This window comes from Hesperophylax consimilis, chromosome 23 (genome assembly GCF_061612785.1).
Source record: "Hesperophylax consimilis isolate HC1 chromosome 23, BYU_Hcon_1.0, whole genome shotgun sequence".
In the NCBI taxonomy this organism is placed as follows: Eukaryota; Metazoa; Arthropoda; class Insecta; order Trichoptera; family Limnephilidae; genus Hesperophylax; species Hesperophylax consimilis.
Genome location: NC_142858.1, coordinates 14,124,523 through 14,146,973, shown reverse-complemented (window position 1 = coordinate 14,146,973; position 22,451 = coordinate 14,124,523). Strand labels below are relative to the sequence as shown.

At 32.2% G+C, this 22,451-nt stretch overlaps 1 protein-coding gene across 1 annotated transcript in view; it reads right to left on the bottom strand.

The window, feature by feature from the left end:
* Window positions 1-15,922, bottom strand: part of LOC149412347 (nephrin-like) — a 104,952-nt gene extending 89,030 nt beyond the window's left edge. The window contains exon 1 of the mRNA XM_089646112.1: window positions 15,539-15,922. The gene's annotated coding sequence lies outside the window, so the exon portion shown is untranslated. The remainder of the gene's footprint in view (window positions 1-15,538) is intronic.
* Window positions 15,923-22,451: the final 6,529 nt, after the last annotated feature.

Sequence of the window (22,451 nt, the reverse complement as noted above, 5' to 3'; positions counted from 1 at the left end):
TAAAAACAGTAGGTACTAAAACAAAAATCCGTAATTTATTTAAAATGTTGATAATTTTATGGAGGGTTAGTAATAGTTAGGACGAAAATTAGAACATATCAACTGGGAATGCTCCATTGATTTTTTCTTCCGGTATTTTTGAACTCTTGTGTATAGCCGGAAGATATGTTAAATTCGTTACCAATGTTTGTACACTTTTTAATTTCTTTCTTCATCCCCATGACCAGGACACAGCTTGAAAATAATCTTCCAATACCCTCCCCAAATATGAAAGACATCAGTTATATGGAAAAACGCACATAAAATATTTGTAAATTTTAAAAATTTATAACTATTCCCGAGATTCGAAATTCCCTAAATGGTGGTGATTAGAGTCACTTTCTCCGGGTTGAAAAAGTTTTATGTAGTATATAAAACCATTGAGAATAAAGAATGCATAGCCAAAAATACAAAAGGCTCTTTCCTGATTTATTCGTTCCTACTTCTAACCAAAAAATACAAATATGCTCTCAATATTGTATACCCATTACCTACTCGTAGGTATTTTTCTATAATTCTATTTGGTAAATAAAAAAACAAACAACGTTTAAAAACTACAAAAATATTTTGTGTATTTTCAACACAACATAGTTTCTATAAAGATTACCTTTTTTTCATATGAAAGGAGCTTCTGGTAATCAGGAACTACGCCAGAAGTGAGATGGCTACACCTTCAAATCGTGTAGCTTCTCTTCCTCCCCGATAGATGGCAGTAATGATGTTATCTATCGGTAAATCGATTAGCCCAATATCAAACTCCCGGACGTAATAATAATGGTTTGCCAACAGAATTATGTACATAATGAAATGTTTGTATGCACATAATAATATATTATAAATCAATTTTAACCACCCTCTCTGAATTGAGACAAAAGCTCTTCATTCTTAGTGTACTTGTTTATCCGACGTTACATCGTTGTTGTTTTGCTTTGAATTTTTAACTGTTCGTTGAGAGAATTTGTAGGTTTGTAATTTGATTAAGATTAAAACATTTATGTTGAAGAGGGAAAGTTATCATAGAACAGGTTGATAAATTGAAATATTGTGAAAGTTTGTAGGCAGGCACTGATTTGTTCAAATTTAATCATATTTTATTACAGCAGAAATCCCAATATATCCTGAATAATATTATTTTGATAGTTAAATGATAATTTTAATACTCAGTAGCTTTTGATGGAAATATCACTGAGAATAATAAGTAGTTATGTTAACATATACATTTCTGACAGATAAAGCTTTGACAATTTGAAAAACAGTAGGTACAGCCAAAATAGATTACTTTTAAACTTATTTCTTCTTAAATTTCGTAATTTCAGAAACATGTCATATATACATATAAAAATGAACTAATATTCATTATACTAACATCATTTTTAAATACTGGTCACCAGTTCAAAAATGTTCGTTGTAAGAAGAAACGATTCGTGCCCTACGAATTGTAAAATAGGAAAAATTGTAATATTAATTTCTAATAATGTATGGATGAATTCTATTAACTAACTATAAAATTTTAAACCACTAATATTGCTATTTTATAAAGTAGTATAAATAAAATGGTGTAAAACAAGGAAATAACAGAACTCTAATGTCAAACCTGTCCATAAAAAATTTAAGCTGAAAAATGAAAATTTGTTAAAGTGAAAATAATTATTTAGATTTGTTGCCAAATTGGTATCACGGTCATGGCTGTCGTAACGAAACCAAAGTGAGCTGGGGGCAATAATAGATAATTCAGATCATAAAAACCCCAATACGATAATATTACGTAAACTAAAGCTATCTAGTGTAATAATTATTATTACTGGCAAATAAAAACCTGCTGCCGTGGTTTGAGAACTCTTTTGGTTGTTTTAGAAAATAACAGAGGGCGCCACTTCCGTTTGAAACAATCCTAATATGTAAGTCATTAAGATAATAATATTGCAGAAATTATAATAATCCCATTTTTAATGACAATAAAAAATAAGTAGAACGGACATGAACAAAGTGAGATCATCACCTCTTAAAATAATACTCGTATATCTCTATTCTCCGTACAGATGAGATTGATTTCACATTTCAAACAATTTATTGTTTAACTTGATAACTTATAAAGCGAAAAATGTGTTTGTCTGATGTAAAGATATCAACAGCTTTCCGACAGAAATTTTCTACATGTTTTTGTAAGTTCACATTTCATTTTCACAATGAGTTTTGCAGCTTAAATTACAATACTAGGCAATATTTTTTTCTTAAGTAATCGGAAATTCCCTTTGTGGCGTTATATTAATGTAATGAAAATTAATAACTTTGTGAACACCACTATTTTATCAAAATAATCGACATGTTTCGAAACCAATGGTTACTTCGTCAGGATACATTTTAGAAATTGGAAAGAGTGGTAATAGTCAATTAAATGTTACTAATAACCAAATGTATATTTGTTTAATAGCCATCTCTTTTTTCACAAAAATACATATATTTATAATGATTGTCGTTTGTTATTTAGACATCTTAGTTGATTCCGCTGTGTTTATAAAAATTACAATAATCAATTTTGACAAATTTAAAATAAATTTGTTTATTTTTCATAATTGCCTTCTATAATAATAACTAGTAAATCACCACTCATTATGATACTTTTTACTATAGGTACCTATTTGTCTGGACTTGTATATGCTTATATTTGTAATTCTTCATTATACGTTGTGATGTTTTGGACATCCACAAAAATAAACGATAAATAATAAAATAACGTGCTCTAAAAAATTTTTTGTTTAAACAACGACGGAAGATTTATTGACAGACAGGCCTTGAGTAAACAGATTCCCACGGGAAAGGAGAGACCGGAGGACAGTCAGGTTTGGAACTTGAGTGCGTTGACAGCTCCATGAAATCTATACAAATGAGAAGTGTTGTGTGAAATTGCAGTGAATTAGTGGATTCAAATGGTATTAGAGAATATTGCGGAATATTGAATTAAAGTGAAATATTATTGAACCGGTTTTGTGCGAAGTGAAAGTGGTTGGACTCAGTGAGAAAACATTTAATAATAATGACAATAATAATAATTGGATAATTTGTAGAGCGCCGTTTTGTAAAAACCCACCTCAGGGGCGCCAGGTGTTGTGCAATCGCGATTGTGTTATAAAGTTGTGTTGATTTAAACGTGATTTCGTATACAGTTCGAACTAGATTGCTTGTCTTAAAAACATGAAAATAATAAAAATAATGATTGCGTTTTTAAAATAGAGTGAATGTACCTAAAGGCAGGAAGTGTTTAATCGGGCTAAGTTATTGATTTGGCGAGATGGCATTCTATCCACGGAGACCGAAAACCAGAGAATCAAATAGATTATTAACTGTGGGTTCGAATCCTAACAGATTAGGGAGGTACAATTTTATTTACAGGAATATTTAATTACCCTTTTATAAGCGTAGGGAGGAGGTCGAAAATTAAAGTGATTTAGCTATATAGTGTAATCAGGTAAGCTTCACGCTGAGAATGAGAGGTGCCTAACTGGGTGAGTTTTTTATATTATTTATTAAATTTCAGAGGACCCTTTTAATAATAATAGGATACAACCGAGGTACAGGTACCGAGTTTGCAACGCCTGCAACCCAAATAATCTTCCCATAAGTAGGGATACGCTAGACGCATTGTCAATCAGCTGTGAGCGAGAGACGAGTCAACGACCTTTTCATATATAGGCCGAGAGGCGCGGAGTACAGTCAGTCAAAGGGGAAGTTTTGCTAGCGTATGCCGTCCCAAATTGAAAGCGTTCGGATGCAACCAGACGGAACAAAATGAAAACTTTTCTTCTGTTATTTGACTTTTCTAATTTAATACTTTTCATCTATTGTTTGACTTTCTAAGTTACGAATTGGGATGCACGAAAACAAATCTAAAGTCGAAAGAGGGAGATGGTAATCTCCGAAATAAAACTACCAACCGAACAACTTTTCTCAACAGGTATCTTTCGAGAGGTAGGCAGCCTCTTTAAATTAAATGCAAAACATCAAACCAATTATCCGTTTATACCTTACCTGAGAGGATAGGTATTCAGTAGGAGTTACCCATACCTAATACACGAGGATGCTAGTAACCTCATAAAATAAATACTGGAACCAAATATTAAAATACAGACAGTCCTCATCCCAAATTTGGCATATCGAGTAGACCTTACATATATCTCACATGATAATTGGCTGAATGGGTAGGCACACAACCTATCGTTAATAAGCGGGCAAAATGTCGACAAGATCGTCGTGTGTTATATATGTATTGACCTAGAAAGGGATGTAAATCCCCGACGACGTGGGAGTTACAATGTTTTCTAGAGGTGGCTCGTAACTTAGGACCTTACGTGTCACACTTTCGCGACTAGATTCGTGACAAGGGATGTCATGGCTTTCCCCTTCTACACTCAGTAAAGTAGGTTATCCTGGAGGTGTTTGAGATTGGGGCAATTCTGAAATTGGTGATGAGACCTGGTTTTCTTTATTCTGGCGTGAAGGTTGCCGATTTGGAACAAGGGGAGACCCGGCCGGTTGTGATATCCAGACACGCAGATATCGATCGCCTTGCTCAAATTATCATCCATCAGTTTTGTTTGGTAAGCGGAGGAGCCAATCTTAACTTGAAAAAAATTCATTTCCTTTCCTCTCCTTCCCCTCCCAAAATATATACATGGATGGCGCCGACAACTAACACCATAAATTTATCGTATGTATATCACATATATAAAATCTAACACTTTATTATATTCACATTACCCTACGATAGGTAGAATCGAGTAGCTAGGGGGGGGTGAGCAGGCGACTTAGAAGATAAGGTTTATAAAATGGTTTTGAAAAACAGCGGTAATGGATTCAACTCACTCTATCTCAAAAGAACCAAGGGATACCACACAAAACATAAATAACTAGGTTTCTAAACCGAGAAACAAAAACCCAACACAACGTTCGGTGAAGCCTTTTTATACTGAACCGTCACGTGAAATGAGTACGTTCAAGGTCGTACGTCACGTAGACAAACTAGGATGTACACACTTGAAGGGGTGTGTAATAAAGAAAAGACGGCAGGGAGGACCTTCCTACCCCGGATATATATATATAACCAAAGCCTTATGGAAAAGTTACCTACGGGACTTAAGGAAAATGTATCGTAGAAAGAAGAGAAGGAAAAGTTTGAAGTAGAAAGGGCAGATCATTACAACGTTTATCCTGATGAAGAAACCTTATGGTTTCAAAACACGTCAATTATTTTGATTAAATCGTGGTTTATACAAAGTTATTTATTTTCGTTAAAAAAATCCATTTTCACTTAGAAAAAAACTTGTGTTAAGACTCGTGCAAAACCGGGTTATAAATAAATTATTAAATCGACCAGGTTGATTTTTAAACGCTTATGTTGTTTTTTTTAAATCATGGACAAATCTGACATTTTCTTTAACGATTATGTAACTTCTGTGTAGAGATATAAATCAATTTAAATTAGCTTAACTTATAGGCAGAAGAAACAAAGAAAAGGAAAAAGACAAAGGAAATCAATAAGGAACCTACTTTAATAAATCATGGTCTTTTCCGCGATAGACAAATTCTTATTATATTACTGCATATATCATAAATTTTATATCTCCAAAAATTCGTGCGGATCAATGAGTGTTTATGCTTCAAAAAAAATTAACGTAACAATTGGTATTCTTATCAGTACAAACGTGGTTCAAAAAAACATTTTAAATATGAAAGGTGAATGGAGTCAATAGACGGTTTCTGAGAACTTTAGACACATAAAGAATTCATTGTTCTATTTTACAGAGCTGTGACGTTTTCCTACTCTTTCAAAAATACGACTAAGGCAAACAATGTCTGATTAATTTTTCTTGTGAACAAAAGTAATTTGAGAACATGAAAGAAAACTTCAAAATTTTCGCATTAGGCTTAACAAATATTGCTAGGGGCATTCAAATACCTGACGTCTTCATCTTCTTGAAGAATGTCACATTTGATAATATGAACAATGAACACGGTTTATCTCGTATTATAAAAAAAAACCGTTTGAAGAGCTCATTAAATGTGATATCACACATGGTAATGTCTTTCTCGGACGTCTCCGATTTCTTCTGTCATTTACATCTGTATACCGCAATGTTACTGTTAAAAAATTACACAACATCGACTTTAATTCCACTCCGAATCTCATTCCAGTGTGGGTATATTGCGTTAAATATTCCTCGGGCGTCCCCGACTTCTTCTACAACTCGAGTTTTGCGAGCACAACCATATGCAAGCACAGTTTTTATATTTATTTTTCGGAATAACTTTATTGAGTAAAACCTCAAATTGTAATACCTATTTAAATATTGAAGACAATATTTTCTGATTTTCTGTTTCAGATTTTCGTTTAGAAATCACTAATATTGTCTTCAATATTTAAATATTACAGTTTTTATATATTACTAGCAGGGGTACTCGGCGTTTCTCGGAGACTTTTCTCTATGTTCTAAAAATATACTAAGCATAAAACTTTCAGAAGAAATTCATTAAATTATAGTGAAAAGCCTATCAAAATCCGTTGCGGAGTTTAGAAGAACTAAGCACACATACAGACAGACGCGGATAGCGGCTTTGTTTTACACAATTTACAGAATATTATTATTACATTTTTATTTATTTATTATAAATTTTTTATTGCGCCGCTTTTGTGACAGAAATGTTATAAAATATATATATATTAAGTTCTGCAAGTATTTTAGTTTTTTTTTATTGTGACAGCTGTTTCAGCGTTCAACGGCAATTTCAAACTGTGCCTCATTATGAAATGAAACTGGCTGCTTATTGTTAGTACCTCTATTTAATTATATCTCTTCATATATAATTAAAAAACCGTTAGCGAAAATATCGAAGTAAAAGTTAGTTGTATAAATTTGCATATCAAAACTAGAGGACTAATTCTCCCTTACTCAAATTCTAGTATCAGTATAGGTAATTCTTAAAAAAATATCATACAAATTGTGTGCAAGCGTGACTTGAGCTTGGAATACGACTGTGGAACGTTCGCTGCTGTATCTCTCGTCTATTCTGGTATTCGTTCTCGAATCCTTTTGAAGCTTACAAGAGAAATGTAATAAGATTGAAGCATCTGAAATGTGGTTCTGTTCTATAATCCTAAAAATATTTGGAGGAAAACGTACGAATGGAAATGTTTTTGACAGTAGTGGAAGTTAATATAATTTTTATCAATAGATAAGAATATTGGAATATTTTTCAAATAAGTATGCAGAAATTCGGGAAAAATGGATGTTTTAAATATTATAGTACGACTAAAGAAATTACAGTAGGTACTTACAACTCAAACACTTATCCGAGTGTCATTGTATAATCAAAACTTTGAATATAACAGAAAATATATAGTAGAAAAGTGTTTGTGTTATGAAACTTGATAAAATGTATAATATTCACCAAGCTATGGGGTATCTGGACTGCTACCGTGGACAAGTAAGGCCCGGCGACTTATTCAAATAAAATGGGAGGGCGGCCGCACCTGATATTGCAGTCAGCATTTTGACACAGGACTTGGTCACTGGCAGTAAACTGTTTGCAGTTCACTGAAGTCAAATATTGCATTGGGAATCTTCGGATATGCATCTATGCATGGCCGATGGGCGGACAAAGGGGTGGTGGGAGGGTTTGGTGCTTTACAATGCCAATAAAGGAAAACCAATTTTCATGACTTGGTCATTGCTGGTCGCTTATCTTCCTATACGAGATCTGAGAATTGAGGATAGGTGTATCTTTTAGTGTTTTAGAGGGCGAATTTAATGTTCATTTTAGTATTATTCTTGAAATCTGAATATTTTTTAATAAGCCGAACTACGCATGGAAAATTTAAAGTTGTGGCTTAAATTTATTTAATTTTTAGAAATATTTAGTAAATAAATTAATATTGACTCTTCCCACATCATATAAATTTAATTAAAAATCACGCTTAGTAAACTCTGGCTTAATTCGAAATAGGGTTTTATTTCATGATGTTCGTATAGGAGGTATAATGAAATTTTTTTTATATATATATATAATAGCCATGATGAATATTGAGATAAGCGATACCTGATTAGCTATCATTTATTAATTCAATGAAAAAGTAGTGTATTAAAAGTGTGTTTTAACAAAAAATAATTTAAATTCAGCGTCGTTCGGTAAAATTAAGTTTTTCTATAACACTCAAACAGAGAAGTGACCACTCTTCTTAAAGTATTCATATTAAAACATGTACAACTTCCAGCGCTATTATTATTCATAAAATATAAACGTATAGAATTAAAGACTAAGTGGTTTTTACTTTTTTATTATTAATTTTTTCGAAGGATATATATTTTTTTCAATGGAAATATGTACAACTTAACCCTGGTACTTCATTAACCCTGCGGACGGACAAAAGACGATCTATAAGATATAAGATAATAATTTCTAGAAGAAATAAGACCCCATGTTTTTTTCTTCGTTTTTCATTCAATAAACAAAATTGCCTTTTCTTTGTTTAAAAGTATTAATTTATGTTTTATAATTTAAAGTAGTAAAAACGGGAAAATCCATGAGCCTCTTTCAATCGATGACTTACCGCTAGTTAAAGTTGTGTTTTGAGCTCGAAATAAATAATTAATAATTTTACAAAAGAAACAAGCATTATTTTCAGTGGCGGCTCGTGACTCTTGGGTTACTAGAGTGGTAATATTACAAAAAATGGATTTATTGATGTTGTTGTAGCTGAAAACGATTTTTTATTTTTTTTCGAAAAAATTGATTTTTTGTATGAAGATTTTCAGGAATTCCATGCGGCGCGCACGGCTAGACTAAAATTTCCTGAAAATCTTCATTTAAAAAATCGATTTTCGAAAAAAATAAAAAATCGTTTTCAGCTATAACAACATCAGAAATGCCATTTTTTATAACATTAGCACTCTAGTACACCCAAAAGTCACGAGCCGCCACTGATTATTTTATGTATAATATCATATTTACAGCACGTTAATATATTAACTATTTTTTATTAATTTTGTAGATTTTCAATTAATTTAAAAAAGGGTGAATTTAATTTAAAAGGCCAATGTATTTTGATTATTCTTAATTAGTCATAATAAAGCCAAAGTCTATGGAATGATTAAGTATTGGCGCGACGTACCCAATAATCAAGTGCAGTGGAGACGCCTCTAATTGAAAAGTTAAGTTTGTCGATCTCTACGTATCTATAATCTTATCAGATTTGATATTTAAGAAATCTGTGTACTTTTCTTTACCCTTTTAATAATATACTGGAATTTTCTTAAATAACATGAACGCTTTCAACAAGATAAGCGAACACGTAGGCAGTTAGGATGAACCAGCCACACTAACTAGCACTAAACGTTTATATTTCATTGAAACTCCGAGTAAAAAATATTTTCTGTTAGATGGTTTAATTCTGAAAATTGGGAGTGGCTTGCAAAGATCACCAATGAGTGGATTTAGAATATTTTTTATTCTTCCTTCTTTAAATCTGCTAAACAAGGCAAAAATATGATTCAGGAACAATTTTTTTCTTTTAAACTTAATTTTAAGGTTATATCAATCAATGTAATATATCAATGAGGAAGAAGATAACAAACTTACCATCACGCCGTTTCCCCGCAGGGATAGGAAGAGAGAACGGACACTCTTTGGTTCATTCACATTCGTACATCGTCTCATACATACTCTTCTTTTTTCAATTTAATTTTTTTTTTACTGGCAAATTTTTTTTAAACATACACTTCCATATATAATTATACAAAAAATGAGACAGTAAAAAAAAATCCCACAAATACGAAGCCTGTGCGTGGGCATTATAAGTTATGTATTCAAAACAATGGTGGTTAAATAAAGAAAAAAAATGTATATATAGTTCCTTTAGTAAGATTAATATGATTTTACAGGAGTTTTTGCTTATTTAATAAAAAAAGTTAAGGTTGAAGTTAAATAGAAGTTTTTTTTCTTTAAATGAAGACTGCAAATTATATGACGGACAAATTATAGAAAAAATTCTCTCACTTCCAGATTTTTTCTTACCCAGCTTTTGACATTTATTTTATACAAGTTTAGGTTTTGGCACATCTTGATGGAACTCGGCTAGGAATTGAACAATTTTGGGTCAATATAGTTAATGTGTCTTTGGGCTAGCATAGTTTTGCAATTTTGACTCTCGAAATGTGATCCTCAGGCGTCCCCAACTTCCGCTACCATTCGCATTTGCGTTATATATTCTCTTTACACTTCTTTCTTCGCTCATTTGATCTACATTCACAAACCATCTTATAATACTAATAGATCTAATCGTGACATAAAACAGTACAAGACACAGAAAAATAAAAAGATAACGGTCATATCGTAATTTCCCGGTAAGACAATAGATCTTGGGTTCGATTTCTAGTTGTGACCCGTTATCTTTGTATGTTTCTGTGTCTTGTACTGTTTCATGTTTTGTTTATATTTATTTGTATTATCTTCCTCGTAAAAATATTACTAATCAACAGTGTGATTTATGTACATAAATCATTTCACCGAGCGTAGCGAAATCTTGTTTCAACTCGAGCACTTCGTATTTGTTTATGTCCATTCAATCCTGTCAATGTGGTTGCCGTATTGGATAGTACATTTCTACTCCACCAAAACTTACATGAGTGTTACGAGCTGTCAAATCTGAATAATCAACATTAAGCCAGGTCGGCTGTTCTAATTAAGAACTACCAGTTTATAAATATTTAGGAGGAAGCGAAAAAACGATTTATGCTTCTAATATTGTAGAAAATACATTAAAACCCAAAAAAAGTCTGCGACACTTACTAATAAATAATAATTAGATTACCAATGCTAGGAAATTTTTGTAAAAAATATCAAATAAAAAAAAATCTGCATGTTAGTGTCATAATCATGTTTTGGGTGAAATTGTTGTAAACACGGATTGAAGTGGTCAAACAAACATACCAACAGATTTAAAAACGTAAAATATAGAACAAATTTGTGATCATTTTGCGTGAGTTTGGTTTTATGTATCTTGATAATTAAATGATGAATCTTGTATTTTGTTTGATATTTTATTCAATTTTTTCTTTTTTTTTACTAGTTGAAATGAAATCACAATATAATTCCATATAATATGATTCTTATACCACCATATTTCCAGTATGAAGATATTCTCAACGAATGATAAGCCATTACTTTGCTAATGGAAGTTAATTTTTGAATAAAAAAAGTGTTTAAAGAAAACCCTCTTCTTATTACAGCGGTTAAATGCGAAATTACCAACAGAATATAAACAATCTGTAAAAATATGCTAAACAGTGAGCCCATATTCCAAATGTTGCCAGTAAATGGTCCGCTGCAGAGGTCTGTTTAAAATTATTCGATGCTTCGTAATTTATTCTCCTCTATTAGATATACAAGTATTTATATGGAATTAAATAACGATTTAAATTTGCAATTACAATTCAACAGTGAAGTATCGAAATTTGAAGAATTCAAATACTAAAATTTCGTTACTAAATAATATAAATAGTTCATAAAAAGACTTTTGTATTAATTATTGAAAAATATTAATCTTTAATCTCACAATCGTTATTCTCAAAAAATTAAGAAACAGACTTAGCGGACTCAACCTTAATAATAAAGATTAAATTACTTAGTGAAAAACCCACCAATTTGCATTTCTACCAAAAATTATAAAAGCTTTTCTCAGAATCTGAGGTGAAGCGTCTAGTCTGTTTAAAATGAAAAAAAGGCCAAAATTAAAAAAAAAAAAACAAAATAATTCGGGATGTTTAAGTGATCACATTGAAATATCATCCACGCAGAAAGCAGACAACATAAGAGGATATCAATAAGTCAATTGGAAAACATCGTTTTCATTACTTTTGCGATGGATCCTGAGTGTCTCGATCATTATTTGCCGCGCGAATACTTAAATAGGCATCTTATATTACTATGTAATAAACGTGAAGATCATCCGGATGATAATATTATGGGAATACTTTCATCCTTGGTAGTATTCGGTATTATGCGTCGTTAATGAAGAAAAACTTTCCCTAAGCCGTAAAGATCTTATATGGGCTAAGCATAAAAATCATATCGTACATCTTAATTCTTCACCGGCGGCTAGTGCCCCATAAGGGTGACTTGAAAACACCTTCAGTGTGATTTTAACGAACTTGAAAGTGGGAAGAATACCTAATTTGGGAATTTTGCTCTCGCTTTTTTAGAAGGCGTTACCTAAAGGGCGCGCAAGAAAAATAAGAATGATTTTTTTACTTTAAGCCCTCGGGTTTAGATAATATAATACCACGTAACTTTAAAAAACTGTGCAATCAGAAATTTATTTAGAAATATTCCCGCATGAAATTATTTTTTCAACTTGTATCATGCCAAATTTTATATGCAGATAGAAAGCTTGATGTTCTCTCTTTTTAAAACTGCTCATATTATGTGTCAGATCTTAATAAAAAATAATACTTTTATAAGGACGTGGTGGTGGCAGACACGGATCATCGTAACTCAATAGCTTTTGATGTTTCGTGGTAAATAAGCCACTACTGACCCGAGTATTTAAATTGTTCATTAAGTGAAAAAAAGATGACCATCACTAACTTGATAGCCATCTTTCGAATGGTTTTGAAGCTAAAATTACCTGGTTTTGATATCATGCGTGTAGACACGTCGTATTTGAAATAATTTCGGTAAAGCAGAGCTCACACTAATATATTCTATAAATAATAAATAAACATAATTGTCATTGGTTAAACTATTTAAAGTAAGCCGCACTCGAGGTGAAATACCGCGAGTGCTCTTCATAAATTTAATGTTAGTTTGCTAAAATTACAAACTTTTATTCAATCACCAATACTATCCGAACTCTCTCAAAGATCCTCCTCTGTATATTATTTTCTAAACATTTTTTTTTGTAAATAAGCCACAACCACTTTTTTATGTGTAATTATATATATTTTTAATAAATATGAACCTCTAATTTTCTTGCAGAAAAATGATAACTTGAAACGTAATTTTCTTAATTTCGTGAACAGATAATAAACCAAAACAAGAACTTATATGGAAAGAGAGTTCGCTTTGTGTTTCAAACAGGAACTTGTGGTAAGTAATTTTTCTCAATACCTACTAACTAAAAAAGAAAATTGTTATTTGTGGTGGAAAATTATAAATTGTTTTTATACCACTTTATTAAGATTCAAGTAATTAATTATTTTCTCAATACCTACTAAAAAAAAGAAAATTGTTATTTGTGGTGGAAAATTATGATTCAAGTAATTAAGTGGATTTAAAAAAATATATATTCGGATTACTTCAACTCCGCCAATGGGCGCTGTTCCTCACCGCTGATATTATGAAAAACTCTCTTAATGCGATATTAGCAAACTTAGAGGTCTGACTAAAATGGAAGCTAATTTTTTTTCTCCGTATCCGACAAAAAATACAAATTTTCCAAGACCGTGGTAAAATTATGTTTAGGGAGCACGGTGATTGTATAATAATAATTATTTTTAATAGTGAGCAGAATATGAAAATTTGCTTCTTTATTTGATTTCAGCTGATTAAAAAAACGCAAGTTTTTAATTACGATACTAACAAGAGTTAAAAACATTAAAAATAATACATGAGTATCAGACATACAAATAAATGTCCTTCATAACGCTTTTTTTAAAGTCAGCACACGCTTAAAAAAAGGTTTATTTATTACATGGTTTCAGTTAAGACATTTATTTGGTTAGTATTTTAGAAAGTTAAACAGATATTAAAATTATTTGTTGGTTCCATAAATTAGTTTTTGTATAAAACGGCACCTAGAAATCAAGACATGGCGATTATAACCAGAAGGGTTTAATTATATGAACATAAAACAATTTCTACAAACCACTATTCAATAAAAAATAATCGACATGTTTCGTAAGCAATTGGTTACTACGCCGGGATGATATATATACAGATAATTTAAAAAATATAACAAAATACAAATATGTAATGAAAATAAGTACCTACAGACGAAAATATTTCAATAAGCGGTTAAAATGATTATATTATACCATTTTTTTTATTACTTTCATTAAATAGTATTGTGTACATAAGGGGCTACGGAACTAATAAATAATAATTAATGTGTGGTAAATGCTAGTTTATCAGTTGCGCAATTTTTTTTAACGTTTATTAGTAAGGAGGTACGTGTTTTATTTTCATAAATTAAAATTACGCCACGAAATGAATTTACTGTTATTGAAGATGGGTTTAAATTTAAAATTAAAGAAAGAAAGTCTAATATTTCCGAGTTACGAATAAAGTGACAATATTTGAAAATTTCCTTCCATCGCACTAAACGGAAACGCCAGCCGAGACATTGAACCTCCGACGCCTGAGTGGGAATTTTACACGTTGCCGCTGACCGGCAGTTTAGTAACAAAAAGTTAATTTATACAATTTAAATATTGAAGACAATATAAGTAATTCCTAAACGAAAATCTGAAACAGAAAAATCAGAAAAAGATACGGTCACATATGGACTCGAACCCGGGACCCATGCCTTGCACCGCTCTACCAACTGAGTTAATTTAATGTTGGAATTATTTTGAAAAGAAGTGACGTCAATGGTGATTGAACCATGCATTGTTAGGGTGATGATGATGCGCGGCATTGAAGAAAGAAACAAACAAACACAAGGAAATTTTACGTATTTTTGGCAACCCTTATGCGGACACGGTGTGATGGGTATGTACGCAGATAAATAGGCAGGCCTGTATTATGCATTACGTTCTGATGTTTTATTCATAAGCAACCAACCGTTAAATAAATCAGGAGAAAATTACGAATTAATTTTCCACGGAAGTTCAGCGGACCTCTTTATGTATTTCAGGAATCCGCCATAAGCTAAATGCTGGGTGCGATGATTACCAAAATCTGCGTTAAAAATATAACCAAATTTATTATAATAGATTTGATTTTTAGGCTTAAAATTTTAGTCATAATATCGAATGTATTACAAATACCAAATAATACTATGCTTAATTTATTCCGGTAAATGTAGGTAACAAATTTAGACTCTCTTTATTAATGTTTCTGGAAATATGTTTCTGATCAAAAGCTTAAAAATAAGTCGGGTTAGTACCTATCCCTTTTGTGAAGCCACCTACTGCGTATTGGTAAGTCTTTAATATATTAATATAATAGAGGTCAGAGGTCTGAATCGTACGGATATTATTTTTTGGATTTCTACCCTGTGCCGTCACAATCATCCGCAATATTTTTTTGCCAGGCAGGTTAGAAAAATAAAATAGATGTTTAATTTATTGTAAGTGACGCTATATAGAAAATAAATAGCAAAATTTTATTTATTATTGATACAATAGTTAAATAGTTTCAGTTACCGTTAGAAAAAATAGAACATAAAGCAATTTAAAAGTTTTCTTTCAAACATTTATGAAATTCGTGATCAAACCAAAGTACTCACCTAATATAAACGGGAAACAGCAACTTATGTTTATGGATAAAGTAAGTTGAGTGTATATTAAAAATACTAATGTCACTGTTTTGTTTTTTTTTTTTTTAAATAAAAGTCAATCAATATTATTTTAAATAATACTATTTCTAACAATTTAAAACATTGAATATTACAGTATTGAATAAATATTAACTTTAACACTCATTAACAATAAATTTACACTAGAGATTTCACAATAACGTTTGTTTCCAGTTCGGGCCACACAAAAGTCAACAAAATCCAAGACCGGGTGCGCGGCAGCTACATGTTTGTTAGTCGGAGGCCTGCAACGCGGCGCGGGGAAGTTGTTCGCGAAGTCCGCGCGGCGGAGGCTCGTCGCGGAACCGGCGAGGAGCGAGGCAAGTCGACGTCGACTGATCGCCTCTCAGCCTCCGGAATCCGCCCCCAGATGAGGGGCTGCGCACGCGCTTTCCCCGCGCCCTCCCACTCCGCCCCGCTCCCAGCCGGGTGCGAGAGTAAACAACATTGTTTTATCTTACCCGCTTCCTGCTGCCAGCCGAGCCTGCGGACGACGAAGGAACTTTACAGAACTACTCAAAGTCACCAAACTGAATTTTTCACGCGACGTGCAACACTTTTTAAATAAAAAAAAAAAATATCGAAAAGAGAGAAGTTAATAAAAGTAATAAAATGGCCACTATCAGGTATTTCCTAGTAGTTTGTAGGAAAATATTCCTTTCTTACCATACAAGTTGTTAAGGGACGTACTTGACTTATAAACAAGTGATTCCTGTCATTATTTGGAGTAAAACATGTGAATAAAAAATTGGTCTCCGGTGACTTTATTTTTTTTTTTAATTTTTAAAATTTTGTTTTCTAAAAACAATTAAAAAAATCCACATGTCGTCACTGGAAACTTAGTCGAGTAACCGCCCAAACATTCATATAGACCCTAGCTATTTCTACTGATTTCATCTGTTTATTGTTGAAAAAATATATAAATAAATGTCACCAGAGACCAACATTTCATGACATTTTTTACCCCTAATGATGTTAGAAATCAATGGTTAAAGTAAGTCAAGTTCGTCCTTCAACACCCTGTATGAAAAAAATCTAATGCAATCTAATGTATTTTTTTTTTAATTTCCTTTATTGACATCTCTGCATTATTACAATTCATTTCATTTCATGATTCTAATAGAGCCACAAGAACTGAAAATATCTTTATTCCACGCATGTATGCACTTTAAAAAAAGCGTTTCACATATTTTGTGAAAATAGGTTTTAGTTAACATTTTGTTTCTAATAGCCTGTTTGTCAATTTGAGTTATCATATAAGTGTACTTACATAGTAAGCTTTACACTGTGTTATTAATAAATAATTCTGGATTTTTTTTCACATTTCTTCTAGATTTTTATAATCAAATGACGGTAGTTGACGTCGTAACTGGATATAATACATTACATTCTGTCATAAATGTAATACTCAGCTCTCTAAATACTGATTCGCAAGTTTAAAGGTACACATTTTACGTAACAAATATTAAAACGATCCTTTTCTACGAAACCGGTTGTCACAAGTACGATTCCCGGCGGCGAAAGTAATTTTTTGTTGTCGTTTAATTTATATTATGTAACAATTTATTCATTTAAAATAATATACTACATCACATTTGCGTCTTTTTCTAGAATGATAAATACTTTCATTAGCGCCCTGGTGAAAGATCATAATTCAGAATCAAAACGTTGCTTTATATGGTTTTCGTCGTGTTTGGTGACCAGATCTAAACAGCCAGGTGTTTCCTCATCTTTCACTTCCCCACTCCACTGCTTTCAACCTCACAACATACCTCTATTATTAAGGAGGACATAATATCACAGGTTCCAGGCGGTTGGGTAGTTGGGACTCTTGTGCAGTACCTACTCGCATTAAAAATGTCAGCTAATATTTTTATACATTATTCGAAAAATAAATTTTCTAAAAGATTAAAATATTTTCAAAAATAAATGGAAAAGCGAATAGTAATATTGAAAGCAACGCTAAATTTATTAACACAATATTTTTTTTCATTGAAATAATTTATATTTAATTAACATAACATTTTTAAGTTCGACTTAATTATTACACTGAACTCACCAGCGGCTTCGCGTTCCTGAAACTCTGTTGCATAGTTTAATAATGTTATAAAAATATTTTCTAGAAGCGTTAAATTGTATTTTATAAGATACAACATTTTAAAGCGAAAAAATATAAACGGTAGTCGTAAGGTCGGTCCTAATTGATTTAGCGGTTCAGTTTCCACGGCCTTAAAACAGACGCAAGCTTGGCTTTATCAAAGCTCCACGGCTGTGCCATTACCTACGGGGAATTTGCGAATATAAGTAAAGTAAAGCGTCGCATGTTCCCCAACATAGTTACAGATACGCTCGGCAAACTTCGACAATTATCGCAGGTTAAGCAGCCAAAAAGTTGGACCAAGTCGCGTCACGCGCGTGGAATAATAATTAACTAATGGAGATATACACACCTGAATAAGCGTGTAATCTCCTTTGAGATGGATCCGATGGTTGAGGTAATCGCTCATCTTCCCATATGAATGGCTCTTATCGCGGCAGAGGGGGCTGCGCCGATTTGTGAGAAAATAAGTTTCTATCATTCCCATTGGAGGTAGTTTGGCGTTTGGGAAAGGGCATATTGCCGTGGTCAGCGGAAATTATTCAGCCAATATCATATAGTGGCAAGCTATTCTCATTATGATAACATTGCTCATTTCGGCATATAACATATAATTGAATATTTTATTTTCGAGTATCAACTATTAATTATGTTAAAATGGTTAAGTTTAAATATATTTCAATTAACCTACAAAATTTTACAATAAAACAAAATACACAGCCAACAAATAAACTAAAATATGTAACGGAACGTGTTTCTAAGGACGGATGGTTTCACAGAATTTTAACATATTCATCAAATTTTACATTAAATTCAAGTTCTGATATTATTTCATCATGGACATGATGCTTCAAAGTACTTGGATGATAACAAAATTGAAAAAGGCCTTTCACAGAACTTATTAACTATGAAAATTGATAAGTTGTTCAAATTCTGTGAAACAACCCACCCTAATTGTTTGAAAGAGACAACTGAGTGTGTAACAAGCGGCTTCAAGCCAACCTTAAATAAATAAAAAGACTAAAAATTTAAAATGCTTTTAGACTGAAGTATTCAATAACCTACCGGACAATTAAACAGTGTAAACAAATTTAAAAATCTTAAATAAATATTAGATCTTCAAAAAAGGTCGTGTTATAATTAGTCAACTCACCCAAATCTAAAGTTAAAGTTCTCTTATTCTTCTGTTGTGACCAATATTCACACCGACCTGATTTAATTCCAATTGGCCTTCCCGGCACAGAGTTTTGACGGCCGGGCGGAAATTGCCGATGAGTCCCGAGGTTTCCCGAATGAAACGTCATTTTGTCATGAAAAGCAATAATCGGCTTTCCCCGCACAGAGTTTTGGCGGCCGAGTGGAAAGAGCAGACGAATCAAGAGGCTGGCAGAATGAAGCGTTGTTCCATCACGCCACGCAAGAATTGGGCTTCTCGCACGTAGTAGAACGCACAGAGTGACGGCCTGGTAGAAATAGCCGGTGAGTCCCGAGGTTGTCCAAATGAAGCGTCATTCCGTCATGAAACGCAATAATCGGCCTTTAATCGGCCACACAGTATGTGGGTATAAAATAAAAAAATAAAAAAACCAAAATATTTTTTTTTTCAGCCGACAAAATACTGTTAACGTGCACAATACTGTAATACTGTCAATTTAAATAGATTTATCAAAATATTCCCCTACTTGATGAGAAAAACTTCAATAAGAAATGTTTACATAATGAAATTGATGTACTAAATATAACAACATCGGAGTATTTGTTTCCTAGCTGTTGAATCCGTCGCTTAGGAGTGTATTATTGTGACGTTGATATAGAATTGCTACAATAATATGGTAGGTACTGTCTTGTAACTGACCTTCTTGGAGTATGAAAAGAGATTACATATAATAAATGTTGTAATCGTGCGTATAAATCCATTTTCGATTTTGTGGATTAATAGGCATATCTTATATTCGTGTAGTTTTCTGATTTTCAGTAATTTTGAATCATGGTATACTCTTTTAGTGGAGGTTTCTGGGTTATAGTTAAAAAGTTAGGTATTATTTGTAGGTCGTTTATGTACGTGTTTTCACGTATTTCAATTAGATAATTTAGATGAGCCTGTATCAATCTAAGGTTTATGTTTAACTTAAGTTTAATACAGTTGAAGTAAATTGTATTTTTATTTTTTTGTTACAAACATGTAAATATATAAATTTTATAGTAAGTAAAATGTAAAAAAAAATTATAAAATTATTATAGTCAATCCCTCTCTTTACATGTGTTGGTAGAAGATGACCTATTCTGCCAAATACACCAATTAGCGGGATAATGTTTTCTTTTAGTTTCTGCTTAAGGCCCCCGTAGTAAGCGTTCAATGATGCAGATATGTAAATACGAATGTTAGAGAGAGCGCGCTAATATAAAAAAACTATAATAATTAAATAATTAAGCGAACATGTTAAAAATATTGAATAAAACACGACTCGTTTGAAAAAGAGCGAAAATCTCTGGACAAATGCTTTAGTTGCATTTAAAAATACGCTGTGATTTTTTTCATGCCTAAAAAAAACGTATTTTAAATAATTTTCGGAGCTTACTTTGCGATTTTTTTATTTCGAGGGAATTTCATATAATTAACGTTTCGACATCTTCAAAAATATTTTTTTTTTTGTAACGTAAAAACTTAAATAGTAAACGAGAAAATTACTATAAATCGGTAAAAAATGGGTATGCGGTGGCTTAAATGACAAACAATTGTGAAGTATTTTTGCGTATTGCGTAGTATCAATAAAAAAATTAGGATGGGTTGTTTCAGAGAATTTGAAAAATTAAAAAAATTTCATAGTTGTTTGTCCAGTTCAAAAAGGTTCTTTTCAAGTTCTGTTACTATATCATTGTTGGCCAGATGTTTCACAAAACTTAAAAATCAACTTTGAAATTTGATGATTTGTTAAAATTCTCCGAATCAAATCATCCTTAGTTCATAATTCTAAATACTTATACCAGACTAGAGATAGTAGTACCAAGATATTTCAATTATTTTCATTAGAATGTTCATTTCTTTTTTTTATGTTTTTAGATGCTTGTACGAATTAACGCGTCATGTACTACATTAGCCGAGAGGCTCGATAAAAAAATCTCGGCCTTTACGTATAAGTAGCTAATCTGGGGAAAATACGATAGATTATACACCACTTTTATAAAAAATGTATAAACACAATATCTCAAAAGCCAGTAATATTTATGAACAACATTTTAGTTTTTACGTTAATCGATCAGCTCATGCAAACTGAAAATTTAGCGTCAGCACACGATGTAAATATAGTAAAAAGTTGAGAAAAAAGAAAACGCGTGTGGCAAAGCGTTATTTGTTCACATATATTCTTTGAATATCCTTTCCACAAGCCATGCTTCATTTTTTGTTCGATTACTATGAACGTAATATGTCCTGTATTTTTATAATGTCGTTGGACATAATATGTGATAAGTGTTCCAACATTCAAAAAATAAATGTCTTCATTTGAAAGGCGATGATCCTGAGGCAATTTTATTTTTATTAATGCTTCACCAATTTTTCAATTATGTTCCTGTTATTTTTCATGTCTTTGCTAGTTTACAAAAAGTAATGTATATTAAGCACTTGAATGAGGTAACATATAAAACCAATGATGACGGCTTGAATTTGTGAAGTTACCGCTTTTTGAAGCAAGGAGAAGAATGGGTATTGCTATTATTATTGGTTATTAATTTAAAATCTCTTCAAATTGTTGGTAATCGGGGTGAAAACGGGATTGTAGGCATTAACCATTGAATTAAAAGGTTTCTTGATAAACCTTTAGTAAATTACCAATATATTATTTCGAAAATTCGAAATATACCAATCTTTCAAAACCAATAAAATATACTTTTAGACTGAAATATTATTTATGGCCCCGATATTTATTGAGTAATCCGTAAAAGTGTTCAAAAGGAATTCGATGATTCAGCAAGGGAACCGTCTCTTCCTGTCTTTCACATTTTCGTATTAACGATGCAGGGGTCCCTTGGTTGAAGACCTGCGCGGGAAATACTAAAAAAAATGGTCGGAAATGCTTCCGAAAAGGATTCAAATGTTCCGTCTCCCTCTTGCCCAGACCGGATGTTAGCGGACGCCTCATTTTCCCAAGTAGCGAAAATTGGACGGGACGCTGCGCCATTGATACGAGACCGGAAATTGGACGTCAAGGTGGAAAAATGCGCTTAAATCAAACCGGAGATCGATATTCCATTCTTTTCGGGAGGAGATTAAACTGTCTCCGTCTAACTACTTCCTGCGAACTGATTTAGAGCCTCGGCCATGGAATGGAATATCACTTATATCCAATCTCCTTTCCCTGCCATTATCATTATGGGGTAACCGAACCACTGTCGCTTGATTTAAACTTTACCAACCCGCTAGCAACCCACCAACTTCCAATGCGGGAAATGTTTGTTCTTTTTTTAAATACATTTCAATCAAACATTTCAAGCGATCATTTCAATAATCCAACACTTAACGATATTCAATCGTTGAAAATAATATTAAAAAATCTCAACATAAATATGAAAATAGAGTATGGTTGCAACTGGAACGATCCAAGATCCCTGAGTTTTACCGGGGCCAAGATAAAAATGAGATTTGGGTTCGAGTCTTCTTCATCTTCCAGTTCAGATCCTCAAGTATTACCATCCTAAGACCGCGTAAGACAGAGGAAATACGTTTTAATCCTAGTTCTTGTTTTATTT